The following is a 15,149-nucleotide window of genomic DNA, read 5'->3' as shown; positions in this document are numbered from 1 at the left end:
AGCCTGGCATTTTGCATGATGTACTTTGCATATAAGTTAAATAAGCAGGGTGACAATATACAGCCTTGATGTACTCCTTTCCCAATTTGGAACCAGTCTGTTGTTCCATTTCCAATTCTAACTGTTGCTTCTTGACCTGCATATAGATTTCTCAGGAGGCAGATGAAGTGGTGTGGTATTCCCATCTCTTAAAAATTATCCCATTTGTTGTGATCCACATAATTAAAGACCTTAGTGTAGACAATGAAGCAGAAGTAGATGTTTTTCTGGAATTCTCTTGCTTTTTCTAATATCCAACAGATGTTGGCAATTTGGTCTCTGGTTCCTCTGCCTTTTCAAAATCTAGCTTGAACATCTAGAAATTCTTGGTTCATGTATTGTTGAAGCCTAGCTTGGAGAATTTTGAGCATTACTTTCTTGTGTGAGGGATGGGAGCAATTGTGGGTTAGGTTGAATGTTCTTTGACATTGCTATTCTTTGAGGTTGGAATGAAAACTGACCTTTTCCAGTCCTGTGGCCACTGATGAATTTTTCAAGTTTGCTGGCATATTGAATGCATCACTTTCATAGCATCATCTTTTAGGATTGGAAATAGCTCAACTGGAATTCCATCACCTACACTAGCTTTGTTCATTGTGATGCTTCCTAAGGCCCACTTGACTTCACATTCCAGGATGTCTGGCTCTAGGTGAATGATCGCACCATCTTGGTTATCTGGGTGGTTAGGATCTTTTTTGTATAGTTCTGTGTATTCTTACTTCCTCTTTTTAATACCGTCTGCTTCTGTTAGGTCCATACCATTTCTGTTCTTTTTGTGCCCATCTTTGCATGAAATGTTCCCTTGGGATCCCTAATTTTTTTTTTTTGAAGATATCTCTAGTCTTTCCCATTAGGTTATTTCCTCTATTTATTTGCATTGATCACTTAGAAAGACTTTCTTCTCTCTCCCTGTTGTTCTTCAGAACTCTGCATTCAGATGGATATATCTTTCCTTTTCTCCTTTGCCTTTCACTTCTCTTCTTTTCTCAGCTATTTGTAAGGACTCCTCAGACAACCATTTTGCCTTTTTGCATTTCTTTTTCTTGGGCATAGTCTTGATCCATGCCTCCTGTACAATGTCATGAACCTCCATCCATAGTTCTTCAGGCACTCTATCAGATCTAATACCATGAGTATATTTCTCACTTCCACTGTATAATTGTAAGGGATTTGAATTAGGTCATACCTCAATAGTCTAGTGGTTTTCCCTACTTTCTTCAATTTAAGCCTGAATTCAGCAATAAGAAGTTCATAATCTGAGCCACAGTCAGCTCTTGGTCTTGTTTTTGCTGACTGTATAGAGCTTCTCCATCTTTGGCTGCAAAGAATATAATCAATCTGAATTTGATATTGACCATCTGGTGATATCCATGTGTCTTCTTGTGTTATTGGAAGAGAGTGTTTGCTATGACCAGTGAATTCTCTTAGCAGAACTCTATTAACCTTTGTCCTGCTTCACTCTATACTCCAAGGCCAAATTTGCCTGTTACTCCAGGTATTTCTTGACTTCATACTTTTGCATTCCAGCCCCCTATAATGAAAAGGAAATCTCTTTTGGGGTGTTAGTTCTAGAAGATCTTGTAGGTATTCATAGAACCCTTCACCTTCAGCTTCTTCAGCATTACTGGTTGGGGCATAGACTTGGATTACTGTGATACTGAATGGTTTGCCTTGGAAACAAACAGAGATTATTCTGTCATTTTTGACATTACATCCAAGTACTGCATTTTGGACTCTTTTGTTGACTATGATGTCTGCTCCATTTCTTCTAAGGGATTCTTGCCCACAGTAATGGAAATAATGGTCATCTGAGTTAAATTCACCCATTCCAGTCCATTTTAGTTCACGAATTCCTAAAATGTCGATGTTCACTCTTGCCACCTCCTGTTTGAACCACTTCCAATTTGCCTTGATTCATGGACCTAACATTCCAGGTTCCTATGCAATATTTATCTTTACAGCATTGGACTTTACTGCCATCACCAGTCACATCCACAACTGGGTGTTGTTTTTGCTTTGGCTCCATCTCTTCATTCTTTTTGGAGTTAGTTCTTCACTGATCTCCAGTAGCATATTGAGTACCTACTGACCTGGAGGTTTCATCTTTCAGTGTCCTATCTTTTTGCCTTTTCATACTGCTCATGGGGTTCTCAAGGCAAGAATGCTGAAGTGGTTTGCCATTCCCTTCCCCAGTGGGCCAGGTTTTGTCAGAACTCTCCATCATGACCCGCCTGTCTTGGGTGGCCCTATAATGCATAGCTCCTGAGTTAGACAATGCTGTGGTCCATGTGATCAGATTGGTTAGTTTTCTGTGATTGTGGTTTTCACTCTGTCTGCCCTCTGATGGAGAAGGATAAGAGGCTTATGGAAGTTTCCTGATGGGAGAGACTGACTTAAGGGGAAAAGGGTCTTCTTCTGATGGGCAGGGACATGCTCAGTAAATCTTTAATCCGATTTTCTATTGATGGGTGGGGCTGTGTTCCCTCCCTCTTATTTACCTGCAGCCAAACTAGGGTGGGAAAGGAGAAGTCAAGGCTGTATATTGTCACCCTGTATGTGCAGAGTACATTATGAGAAATGCTGGGCTGGATGAAGCACAATCAGGAATCAAGATTGCTAGAAGAAATATCAATAACTTCAGATATGCAGATGACACCACCCTTATGGCAGAAACTGAAGAACTAAAGAGCCTCTTGATGAAAGTGAAAGAGAGTGAAAAAGTTAGCTTAAAACTCAACATTCAGAAAACTAAGATTATGGCATCTGGTCCCATCACTTCATGGCAAATAGATGGGGAAACAGTGGAAACAGTCACAGACTTTATTTTTGGGGACTCCAAAATCACTGCAGATGGTGACTGCAACCATGAAATTAAAAGACGCTTGCTTCTTGGAAGAAAAATTATGACTAACCTGCTGCTAAGTCACTTCAGTCGTGTCCGACTCTGTGTGACCGTATTGACGGCAGCCCACCAGGCTTCCCCGTCCCTGGGATTCTCCAGGTAAGACCACTGGAGTGGGTTGCCATTTCCTTCTCCAATGCATGAAAGTGAAAAGTGAAAGTGAAGTCGCTCAGTCGTGTCCAACCCTCAGGGACCCCATGGACTGCAGCCTTCCAGGCTCCTCCATCCATGGGATTTTCCAGGCAAGAGTACTGGGTGCCATTGCCTTCTCTGGTGACTAACCTAGACAGCATATTAGAAAGCAGAGACATTACTTTGCCAACAAAGTTCAGTCTAGTCAAGGCTATGGTTTTTCCAATAGTCATGTATGGATGTGAGAGTTGGACTATAAAGAAGGCTGAGCACTGATGAATTGATGCTTTTGAACTGTGGTGTTGGAGAAGACTCTTGAGAGTCCCTTGGACTGCAAGGAGATCCAGCCAGTCCATCCTGGTGGAAATCAGTCCTGAATATTCATTGGAAGGACTGATGTTGAAGCTGAAGCTCCAATATGTTGGTCACCTGATTCGAAGAACTGACTCATTAGAAAAGACCCTGATGCTGGGAAAGACTGAACGTGGGAAGAGAAGGGGATTACAGAGGATCAGATGGTTGGACGGCATCACCGACTCAATGGACATGAGTTTGAATAAACTCCGGAAGTTGGTGATGGATAAGGAGGTTGTCATGCTGCAGTCCATGGGGTCAGAAAGAGTCGGACACAACTGAGGGACTGAACTGAACTTATCTAAACTATGGTGGAGGTAATGAAGATAATAGCGACCTCCTTCAAAAGGTCCCATGCATGTACTGCTACACTCAGTACCTCCAACCCTGCAGCAGGCCACCACCAACCCACAACTCTGCTGGAGACTCCTGGACACTCACAAGCAAGTCTGGGTCAGTCTCTTTTGGGTTCACTGCTCCTTTCTCCTGGGTTCTGATGTGCACAAAGTACTGTTTGTGCCCTCCAAGAATCTGTTTCCCCAGTCCTGTGTAAATTCTGGCAGCTCTATGGTGGGGTTAATGGCAACCTCCTCCAAGAGGGCTTATTCCATACCCAGGTCTGCTGCACTCAGAGCCCCTGCCCCTGCTGCAAGCCACTGCTGATCTGTACCTCTGCACAGACACTGAAACACAGTCCTGGCTCAGTCTCTGTGGGGTCCTGGGTCCTGGTGCTCACAAGGTTTATTTGAGCCCTCTGAGCATCTCTGGTGGGTATGGGATTTGATTCTAAACACAATTTCGCCCCTCCTACCATCTTACTGGGGCTTCTCCTTTGTCCTTGGATGTGGGGTATCTCCTCCCAGCTGTTCCAGCACTGTGCAGCTACCACTCCAGCCCCTACCATCTTGTTGGGCTTCTCTGCCCTTGGACTTGGGATATCTCCTCACAGTTGCTCCAGTGCCATGCAGCCACCACCCCATTAAAATTAACAAAAACAGACAACACAATTTTTATCAAAGAACAGGATGTTATTTTGGGGAAGAATTGCATTTCCCTCCAACTTGTTCCACATAATACTTGTCCTTTCACAATGAAAACTTGTTGCTCTAATGCAGGGGTTTACAGACTTTTTCTGCAAAGGACCAGATACCAAATGTTTTAGACTCTGCTGGCCAGATGGTCTCTGCTGAGACTATTCAACTCTGCCAGTGCAATGGGACAGCAGCCATAGATAAGACTTAAACAAGTGAGTGTGGTTGAGTTTCAATAAAACTTTATTTACACAACAAGCTGCCAAATTTGGCTCAGGATCTTTAGTTTGCCAAGCGCTGCTTGAAAGAAACATATGATAAAAGGAAGAACACAAGACAGGAACCTGCAGGAGGTGATGATAAAGTTACAGACAGAGAGGTATTGTTAAAAAAAAAAAAAGACAGTGGTAGTACAGGAGTTCATCCTCTTTATCCATCTGTCCCTATCACTCTGTGGCAGACAACTTCCATCTCAGGGTATGGTGCTGGGTAAATTGATGCCAGGTAACTCACTTTAGTGGAAATTTACATTTTCATGATAGAATATGTTATTTCCAAGCCACTGGGTTTTGTTACTTAAAATAGTCTGAAATTATTCAGATCACCTCATCTACTCCCAGGAGTCTCAACTCAACACTGACCACGAAGATCACAGGAGCTGACCTCTGGGAAAACTCTATGTTTTAGAGGAGAGATAAATAAGCATTTTATCCTAGCCCCTTTGCCAGTCAGCATTATGACACCACCACAAACTCCATGAACCTAGTATAAAGAGACACATTTGCTGCTTAATGCTGCTTAGTTTGTGTTATTTAAATCTGGAGCCTGAGCTCTGTGAATTCGTGATGGAACAACTTTGGCAAATAGAAAAATAAACTTTGCTTCAGTGGAAGATTAGTCCGGGAGACCCAGTGGACATTTCACAGCAGTAAAATCCATGCAAAATGAATTTGGGCAAGAATAGTCTATCTAAAATATCAATTTGCCCAAATAATATATTTATAGACTATTATTACATCTAGGAAAAAAAAGCACTAGATTGAAACTGTAAAATTTCACTGGTAGAAATGATCCATTCTCAAATGTTAGCCGAGATTAAAAGGGAGAATTTGACACTTTTAAATAAAAAATGATGCGTAAATTACACAAGAAGTCTATGGAGACCCCTTTCAGTTCTTATTTTCTCCTCTATCCTGCTCTAAAACATGCAGTAAACCTTTTTCAATTGGAGAGGGTTTAATCTGTGTTTAAGGATACTTAGAGGCAGTACCGTCTCTTCCTGGAGGCCTATGTACAGGGCTTTTTTTTCAGATATTGATTGTGAAAGTGATATCACACCAGAAGGTACATTGATACCGTGTCAAGTAAAAGAAAATGGCCAAGAATCCTTACAGTCTAATCAAAGCTCTGTTCAAGCCCCACACTCATGAAATCCAATCAATAGAGACGATTAAATGACACGTACAGAGTCACCAATATTAAATACACTCCATTTCCTGTGCAAGAGCTTGATGGCACAAAGTAGATGAGACAAAACTTGACTCTATAGGTTTGTTTACAGGATCTGTGCTATATATAGAGAGAGAGAGTATGAAAGTTTGACTCAGTCACCATTTGCCCCACAAACTAAGGTGCCAACTATAGGCATCTACAAACCATCTTGTGCTGAATCAACTGTGAAAGGGAGCCAGTCAGAGAGTATGATTTGACAACAATCACATGGAGGAGACCAGTATTTATTTTAACATATGGTATTTGGCTTTATGATGGAAGACACACAGGAAAACAAAGAAATAAAAAGAGTAACAATAAAAATAGGTATGATTTATTGAGAGTTTGCTATCTGTCAGCCAATGTGCTAATTGCTTTACAATTATTAGCTCATCTATAAATAACATCTCACTATATTTTCAGGGTTGAAGAAGCTAAGATTAAGATGCATTCAGTGGTACAGAAGTAGGAGAGTTGGAAATTGAACTCAGCATTACCTGACTTCAAAAGGTAAGCTCTCCAACAGTATGATTCAAATCCAATCCTAATTGACTATGATCTTGGAAAGCCTATCTGTCTGTTTCACTGTAGTTTCCTCCTTTACTGTAAAGTGAGAGGCTTGAACTAAATAATCTAAAGTGTCTCTTGTGATCTAAATGTCTAAATGTCTAAGAGTTGGTGGTTGTACCATGTCTGACTGCTAGGCATTTAAAAAGTGTGAATAATATCACCTCATCAAAATTGCTCATTTTTTGCTAAGAAAAAGCATGTTTTCAAGGGTTGGAAATTTTTTCCTCCTTATTTTAATGGGGATGACACACTAAGAAAATAAGCAAAAATACTTGAAGACAAGGCTTAGTTCACTGGATTTGGTAGTGTCTTTGGACTTTCTGCTGGGGGAAACCATTTGTGGCTAGGTGTGGTACAGATCACAGGAGAAGCTAACTAGTTCCAACTACCAACTAGTTCTCCTTAATCAGGCAGTGGTTAAGCACTTCAGCATTTTTTTCTCATCAGATTATCTCACTTTTAAAAAGCACAATCATTATGCTCTCAATTTACACAAATTTTAAAAAGTAAATTAAACATATATACTTTATATTTTACAAAACACAAAAAAGGCTTATCAAGTGCCAGGTACTGTTTGAAATGCTTCTTAAATATTTCATGCTCATTACAACCCTTAGGGAAGGTACTATTGCATTATCCCCATGTTGCAGATGCAGAAACTAAGTCAGGAAGTCAGTAACTCATCTAAAGTCATCTAGCTGAATGTACAGATGGAACCAAGGTTTGAACAGAGGCGTCTTGCTCTACAGAACTTGCCCATAGCTATTAGGCTCAGCTGCCCCTACTGTGCTTGGGAAGAAGTTTTATAAAGAAGGTAGACATTTTTAAAGATGTTTACAAGAAGTAAAATAAAGTCATTTATACTACTGAAAGGGATGGTCGTGAAAGCTGTAAACCTATAGAAAATATTTCCCTTGAGAAAGTCAGTCTAAATTCCTACCTGGAGAAAAAACAGGAGCAGGTATGGACACAAATTCAGTTCACACAAATCCCTAGATGGCTGGCAGTGAATTATGAGTTTTGACTACTTTTACCACTATTGACATTTCAGACATATAAATGTGAATATCAGGAAATATTTCACCAGAATTCAAAGTATCAGGCAAAACTTCTGGACAATGGATTCTTTAAGAAAGATATCCGCTAATTATTCTCAGAGTAATATTTTTATATGTTTTTCTGAAGAAGAATGATAATGAAAAAATATTTACTTGCTTAACTTAGTAACCTGATCCTATCAACAGTTAATTAAAGCCCTTTCCTGCCCTTTGCCTGAGAGGCATCACTGCCTCGAGCCTCACCTATGTCATAGTTACTTTTTTGTCTCCTTTTTTTTTTTTTTGGTCTCTTTTCCTTCTGGTAGGTAATCTCACTGATTTCCTTTGTCTAGGTATGCAAAATAATGAAGATCAGAGCTTGGAAACTGGTAATTTGGCAATTTTAGACAATCGCCTCATAACCACATTTTAGTACACCTTTGAAGCAGGAGAAGTTCAAAGGCTTTGAAAAGACGACTCTTGCTTTGCCTGTTACTATGAGTCATTTGAAGTAATTGGTCTTGTCTGATGGCATGTTTTGAACTGAGGAAGTAGAGCTTTATTACCACAATCAGATACAGGTTTTTAGCCGAGGAAGCGGAGTTTTCCTCGCATATGTAGATGCATGCTTGATAAGGCAGAAAACAGACAGATGTGCCTCTATGCATGAGGAAAGAGGTGTGGAGAAGGAACAAATAAAACAGTTGAGAAAATTCCATGAAGCTATAGTAAAGTGCTTTTGGAAGCTGTCCCAGTTAGGAAATTTCTCACAAGCAAACAACTCATAATTTAGACGCAGACTTTAGACTTTAATTTTGATACCAACCCAAACCTACCTATTATCCTCATCATGTTAAAAGTGGGTCAGTGATTTGCACATAAGTAAACAGGATAAAGGAAAATCATCTTCTTAAAAGAATATTAACTAGTCTTTTTACTTTCCTTTTACAAACAGGGTTCCTAAAATAAATCCAGCTTTGGTTCATTAATTTCTTACAGTAAGGACTGTTGTTTCAGAAGCTATCTCATGAAAAAAAAAAAAAAAGGCAAGAATGTTAAACACCAGAGAATATACTCATATATGTTACTACTTCTTTTGGCACCTTCCTCCAGTAACATTTATTAATGGTTTTCCATGTGTGTATATGTATGTAAGTAAGGAAATAAGACCAAAAATAAAAGCAAAAATATATATATATATATATATATATATATATACACATACACACACACAAACATTTCAAACAAACAGAAAAGTTTAGTTAAATCTTCTAAAATATTTCTCATAAAACATTGTCAACAAATATTTATTGAATGCTTACAATGGGTCAGACACTGGGCCAGAAATTAGAATACACAGATTATCATAATCCCTTTCTCAAGGAGTTTACAGTCTAGCAGGGAAGAGGACAAAATGGTCTTATAATGATAAACAACCATCATCAAAGGGAAGCATGCACAGGAGAGAGCATGTTAAGCCTTCCTATAAAATGTTAGCTAACTATTGGGATCTTCATGAAGTCTGTGCCTAGGTGAAGACTTTTCAGGAAAAGGAAATAGTCTATGCTAAGGTACAGAGAAAGGAAAGAGTATAATCTATTTCCAAAACACCCACACTTAGTGTAGCTGGAGGTTGGAAGAAAATCCATGAGAGTATGAAAAGTAAAAGGAGAACAAAAATTGGTAAGAGAGGAGGGAGACCCAACTGAAATCACAGAGATGACTAAGGGGATACCTTGGGAAAAGTGAGAGACAACAGGACTTGAGCAAGGTGTATAGGAATGGTCACAGAATTGAAGAGACTCACTAGAATGATTTTTCAAATATTCAATGGTAGAATAGAAGGTAAAACATATGGAAGATAAGTGAAAGAGGAAAGAGTCCTAGAAAATGTTCCTTTTCTTCAGAAACATTTGTCATTTTGTTTATCTACATTCATTAAGTACATGTTTGGTTAATAACGGCCCACTTCTTCCAAGATTAAAGGTCTTCAGTTTATCTTCAGGTTCATCAAACTCTGACAATTTGGTATTAGTGGAGCAGCTGATTAAAAATATAGAAGATAATGTTTTAATTTTATTGTCTTGATAGTGAAAATTTTTCAACCTACTTCTTTGATTCTGAATTATAGCATTTTGCTTATTAAAAATAAATATTTGGCAGAAAGTGAACAGTTTAATATAATATTTCTCATTTACACCTTGATAAGAATAAGAGGTATCAGAACAGGTCTTACGACTGAGAAAGAGGAGAATTGAAGAGAGTTATCAAAAAGAACAGAGACTGCCAAGTAAGGAAGGTGGAAACAGAGGAGAGAAGGGTAGAGTTTGTGAAGGGTCAGTTATGGAAGAAAGGACAGTAAGGAACCATTTAAGGGCATAGCATTCTGGAAGTCACAAAGAAGTCAATGCTAATGAAGCAGGTGCCTCCTCTTCCTGCTAATGTTTTTCTTGTTTATTAACCAACTTTGGTAAGACTTGTTTTAACTTTAAGCAAAGTTTATATACCATGAAATGTCCACATGTTAAATGTATAATCCGATGGTTTTTAGCTGATATATACAGTCACGTACCCAAAGCAGAGAACTTTTCTGTCACACCAGAAAGTTCCTTCATGCTGCCCTATGATCATTCTCAAGACTCACAGGCAGCTACTGTTCTGATTTCAGTAAATATAGATTATTTCTTTCTGTATTTGAAATGTTTGTAATTTGTATAATATGGCTTGTACTTTTAGCATCTGGATTCTTTCATTCAACCAGATATTATTTGTTGTTGTTGATTAATCCTTCAGTGTCATCCATCATACAGCATCTTGCATGTGCTATGCTTAGGGGCTCAGTTGTGTAGCTCACCAGGTTCCTCTGTCCATGGGGATTCTCCAGGCAAGAATACTGGAGTGGTTTGCCATGCCCTCCTCCAAGGGATCTTCCCAACCCAGGGATCGAACTCAGGTTTCCTGCATTGCAGGAGGATTCTTTACTGACTGAGCCACCAGGAAAGCCCATATAGTGTTTTATTCTATTATAATGCTGAGTAGGATTCCATCATATGAATATATCAGAGTTTATATTTTTCCTCTTAAGGATATTTGGGGTTTTGTAGTTTGTGGCTACTACAAATAATTTGCTATAAACATTTTGGTACACTGCTTTTTGTGGATATATGCTTCATTTCTCTAATAAATACCTAAGGGTAGAATTTCTGGGCAATGGGTTGATGGAGTGCATTTAACTTTGTAAGAAACAGCCAAATTGTTTTCAAAAGGGGTATGCTGCTTTGTATCCTTACCAGTAACATTAAAGTTCTAGTTCCTCCATATCATCACATTTCATATTATCAGTCTTTAGTTCTTCAAATGAGCATGAAATGGTTTTTATTTAACTCAAGTGGAGAATGTGGACTTTTGGCTTGCCATATCTTTTGATATGTGACTGTTCAATAATCTTGCTTGTTTATATTGGCTAGAGTAATCAAACTTTTTATTGTTTTTGTTCATTGACTAAGTCATGTATGACTCTTTGAAACCCCATGAACTGCAGCATGTAAGGCTTCCCTGTCCTTCATTATCTTTTGGAGTTTGCCTAGATTCATGTCTAGTGAGTCGGTGATGCCATCCAACCACGTCATTCTCTGTCATCCTCTCCTCCTCCTGCCTTCAATCTTTCTCAGCATCAGGGTCTCTTCCAATGAGTCAGTTCTCATCAGGTGGCCAAAGTATTTATTAATGATTTGTAAAATGCATTTTAGTATTCTGGATGTAAATACTCTGTCGGATATATGTGCCATGAGTATTTTCTCTAGCCTGTGACTTGTTTTTTTATTTTCATAATGGTTTATTTTGATGGACACTTTAAAAAACTCATTCATTTTAAATTTTAAAATTCATTTAAAATTTTAATTTTCTGTGTTACTTTTTGTTTCCTTGCCAAGAAATATTCATATAACTCAAGGTCATAAAGATATTCTTAAAAATTTTTTTAAAGATTATTAGATTTTTGCTTTCAGGTCTATGATCCATTTCTTTTTTTAATGATCCATTTCTAATGTTTGTATATATTGTGAAATAGACATTATGTTTAATTTCATTCTAATGTGTTTATGCAGTTATTATTGACCATTTGTTGAAAAAGAAGTTCCTTTATAAAATCAGATTAGTGATTGCTGATGGTAGAGGTATGAGCAAGGATTGACAGCAAACTTTTGGGTATGATAGAAATAGGCTAAAATGATGGCTGTGATGGCTGCCCAATCATTTGCGGGGCGGCGGGGGGTGGGGTGGAGGTGGAGATTTCCTTTCACCATTGAATTGCCTTTGTATCTCTATCTAAAATTAATTGACATTTATCTGTAGATTCATTCTTGGACTCTCCAGTCTGTTCAATTGGTTTGTGAGTCTGTTATGCAAACCCTGACCAACCTTAACTGGGTTGGCTTTAAAACTTTAAAATAATTCTTAAAATTAGATAATATAAAAAAGATTGCTATTATGTTCATTTTCAAGATTGTTTCAACTAATCTAGATACATCATTTGTATCCCCATACAAAATTAGAATCATCATATTAATTTTGATAAAATAGCCTACTATGATTTTAATTTGGATTGCAGTGAATCTACAAATCATTGGAGGAAAAGTGACATCTTAACAGCAATAAGTTTTCCAGACCAGTGGCCCAATATAGCTCTCAGTTTTTTAGATCCTTTTCAAGTAACTCATCTACATTTTGGAGCTTTTGATGTAGAGATTTTATATGCTTTTGGTTAATTTTATTCTAAAGTTTTAAATAATTATTAATACAAATTATATTTTATTTTTCAATTATTTGCTACACTCTTTCAATTATATTTGTTAAAAAATAAAATTTATTTTAGTGAACCTGTATCCTTGCTAAAATCATGTATTATTTTTTAGTAGAATTTCATAGACTCCTTAGGATTTTCTACAACACACACATATAACCTGCAAAGAACACAGTTTTACTCGTCCTTCTAACCATCACCCTTTCTATTATTTTCTTACATTATTACACTTCTTAAGATCTCTGATAAAACACTGACAAAAATAGAGTAAGATTGTTGTCTTTTTCCTAACCTTAGTAGAAAACATTCAATATTTTACCAACAAAAATGATGTTGATTCTTATGTACATACTGTTTATCAGATTGAAGATGTTTCTTTCTATTCCTAGTTTTCTATGTTTTTATTTTTCTTTCATGAATGAATATAGAATTAGATCAAAAGCCTTTCTGCCTCTATTTAGAGGCCATATGTTTTTATGTTTGTTTTTGCTGTTAATATGGTGAAATGATTTGATTGATTTTTGTTTATGAAACCAATCTTGCATTTCTGAGATAGAGTCCACTTGCACTTGGTATTGATAGATATATAGATATAGATCTATAGCAGTATTATTCACAATAACTAAATGGTTGAAACAACATGTATGTTCATGGATAGATATGATATAGGAACAAAATGTTACATACACATAATGGAATACTATTCAGCCTCAAAAAGGAATGAAATCCTGATACATGGTACTACATGGGTGAACCTTGAAAATATTATGCTAAGTTAGATAAGTCAGACACAAAAAGGAAAAAGATTGTATAAGTCCACTTACATGAGGTACCTAGAATAGTCAACAGAGAAGGAAATGGCTCCCCACTCCAGTACTCTTGCCTGGAAAATCCCATGGACGGAGGAGCCTGGTTGGCTGCAGTCCATGGGGTCGCTAAGAATCGGATATGACTGAGTGACTTCACTTTCATTTTTCACTTGCATGCATCGGAGAAGGAAATGGCAACCCACTCCAGTGTTCTTGCCTGGAGAATCTCAGGGACGGGGGAGCCTGATGGGCTGCCGTCTATGGGGTCGCACAGAGTCGGACACGACTGAAGTGACTTAGCAGCAGCAGCAGCAGAATAGTCAAACTGATAAAGATAGAGAACAGAATAGCTATTGCCAGGGACTAGAAGAAGAGGGTAATGAAGAGCTATTATCTAATGGTGCAGAGTTTCACTTTGGATGATAAAACAGTTTCTGGAAATGTGCTGTAGTAATTGTTGCACGACAGTGTAAAAGTACTAAATGTCATTAAGTTGTATACTTGTGTGCATGCATATGTGAGTGCTAAGTTACTTCAGTCATCTTTGATTGTTTGCTACCCTGTGGACTCTACCCTGCCAGTCTCCTCTGTCCATAGAATTCTCCAGGCAAAACTACTGGAGTGGGTTGGCATTTCCTCCCCCAGGGAATCTTCCCAACCTAAGGATAGAATCCAGGTCTCTTAGACCTAGCTGCTTTGGCAAACAGGTTATTTTACCAGTGCCACCTGGGAAGCCCCAAGTTGCACACTTAGAAATGGTTAAATTTTATACTATGTATATTTTTCTATAAGGAAAAAAAGTAAAGAAATACTAAAAATAATAAAATGTTTTAAAATGACACAATAATGAAAGCTTTTAAAAGATATTAGCATTCCTAATGGAATGACTTACTGAATGACTGTGATAGCAGATCCCTTTCTCCATCTCTGCTCACTTCTGACCTGCACAGTCCATGTAGGGTGGTAACTACAGCATCTACCAGCTGGTAAAACCTGCTGGAGAAAATCTCATGTGCAGGCACATTGATTCTTTGACAAGTGTATTTGTATCACCTATGCCCTAAGTCCTTCTTGATCATCTTTTTTATTTCATCTTTCTTTGCCGTTTTCCAGATCCTATGCTCAAATTTTACCACTTTATCTACATTTCAGACCCTGTTCCTAACTTCTTGTCCAAGTTTTCTTTCCAATTATTGAGGAAATAGAGGGTTTCCAGGAGAAGGCAATGGCAACCCACTACAGTACTCTTGCCTGGGAAATCCCATGGACGGAGAAGCCTGGTAGGCTACAGTCCATGGGGTCGCAAAGAGTCAGACACGGCTGACATGACTTAGCAGCAGCAGTAGAGGGTTTCCATTCAGACATTTCTCAAATCCCTTCCCTTATCCTTCACAGTTTAGTTACTCCTTTGCCTGACTTCCTCCTCAATCTCAAAGAAAATGTTCTCTCCCTTCCTTTACGAAAATAGCTATTAATTCTATTGTATAGAATTAATATGCTTGATATATGCTTATATACTTGGTATATGCTTGCTATATGTTTAGTACACATGTGGGCACAATATATTACCATAGCCACCCAAGGTGTGTCCTATTATTATCTCAATTTTACAGATGTGGAAACTGAGGCACAGAGATATTTTTTTAGCAACATGCCCATGGCTCCAGCTAGGAAATGCTAGAGATAAAATTCAGACTCAGTCAGGATGCTCTTAATCATCTCTCTTTTAATGAGTCTATCACATCTTCCTTTAGAAAATTCATTCAACATGTCTTTAATTTCAGATGTATATGTTCTCTTTTCCATTGCATTATATTCCCACATTAAAAACAAGGTTTCATTCTTCCATAATTTTGAGTGTACATACACACATATACTTTTACACCCACAATTCCAGCCTCCTTTCAAAGCTATAATTTCCCCTCTCTTCCTTTTTCCTATTAGAAGAGTTGTTTATAATTCTTCACTTCATATTTAGGTTTT

Source organism: Bos mutus, chromosome 2, assembly GCF_027580195.1.
Source record: "Bos mutus isolate GX-2022 chromosome 2, NWIPB_WYAK_1.1, whole genome shotgun sequence".
NCBI lineage: Eukaryota > Metazoa > Chordata > Mammalia > Artiodactyla > Bovidae > Bos > Bos mutus.
The sequence above is the reverse complement of the archived record's forward strand: the minus strand, read 5'-3'. Positions refer to the sequence as shown.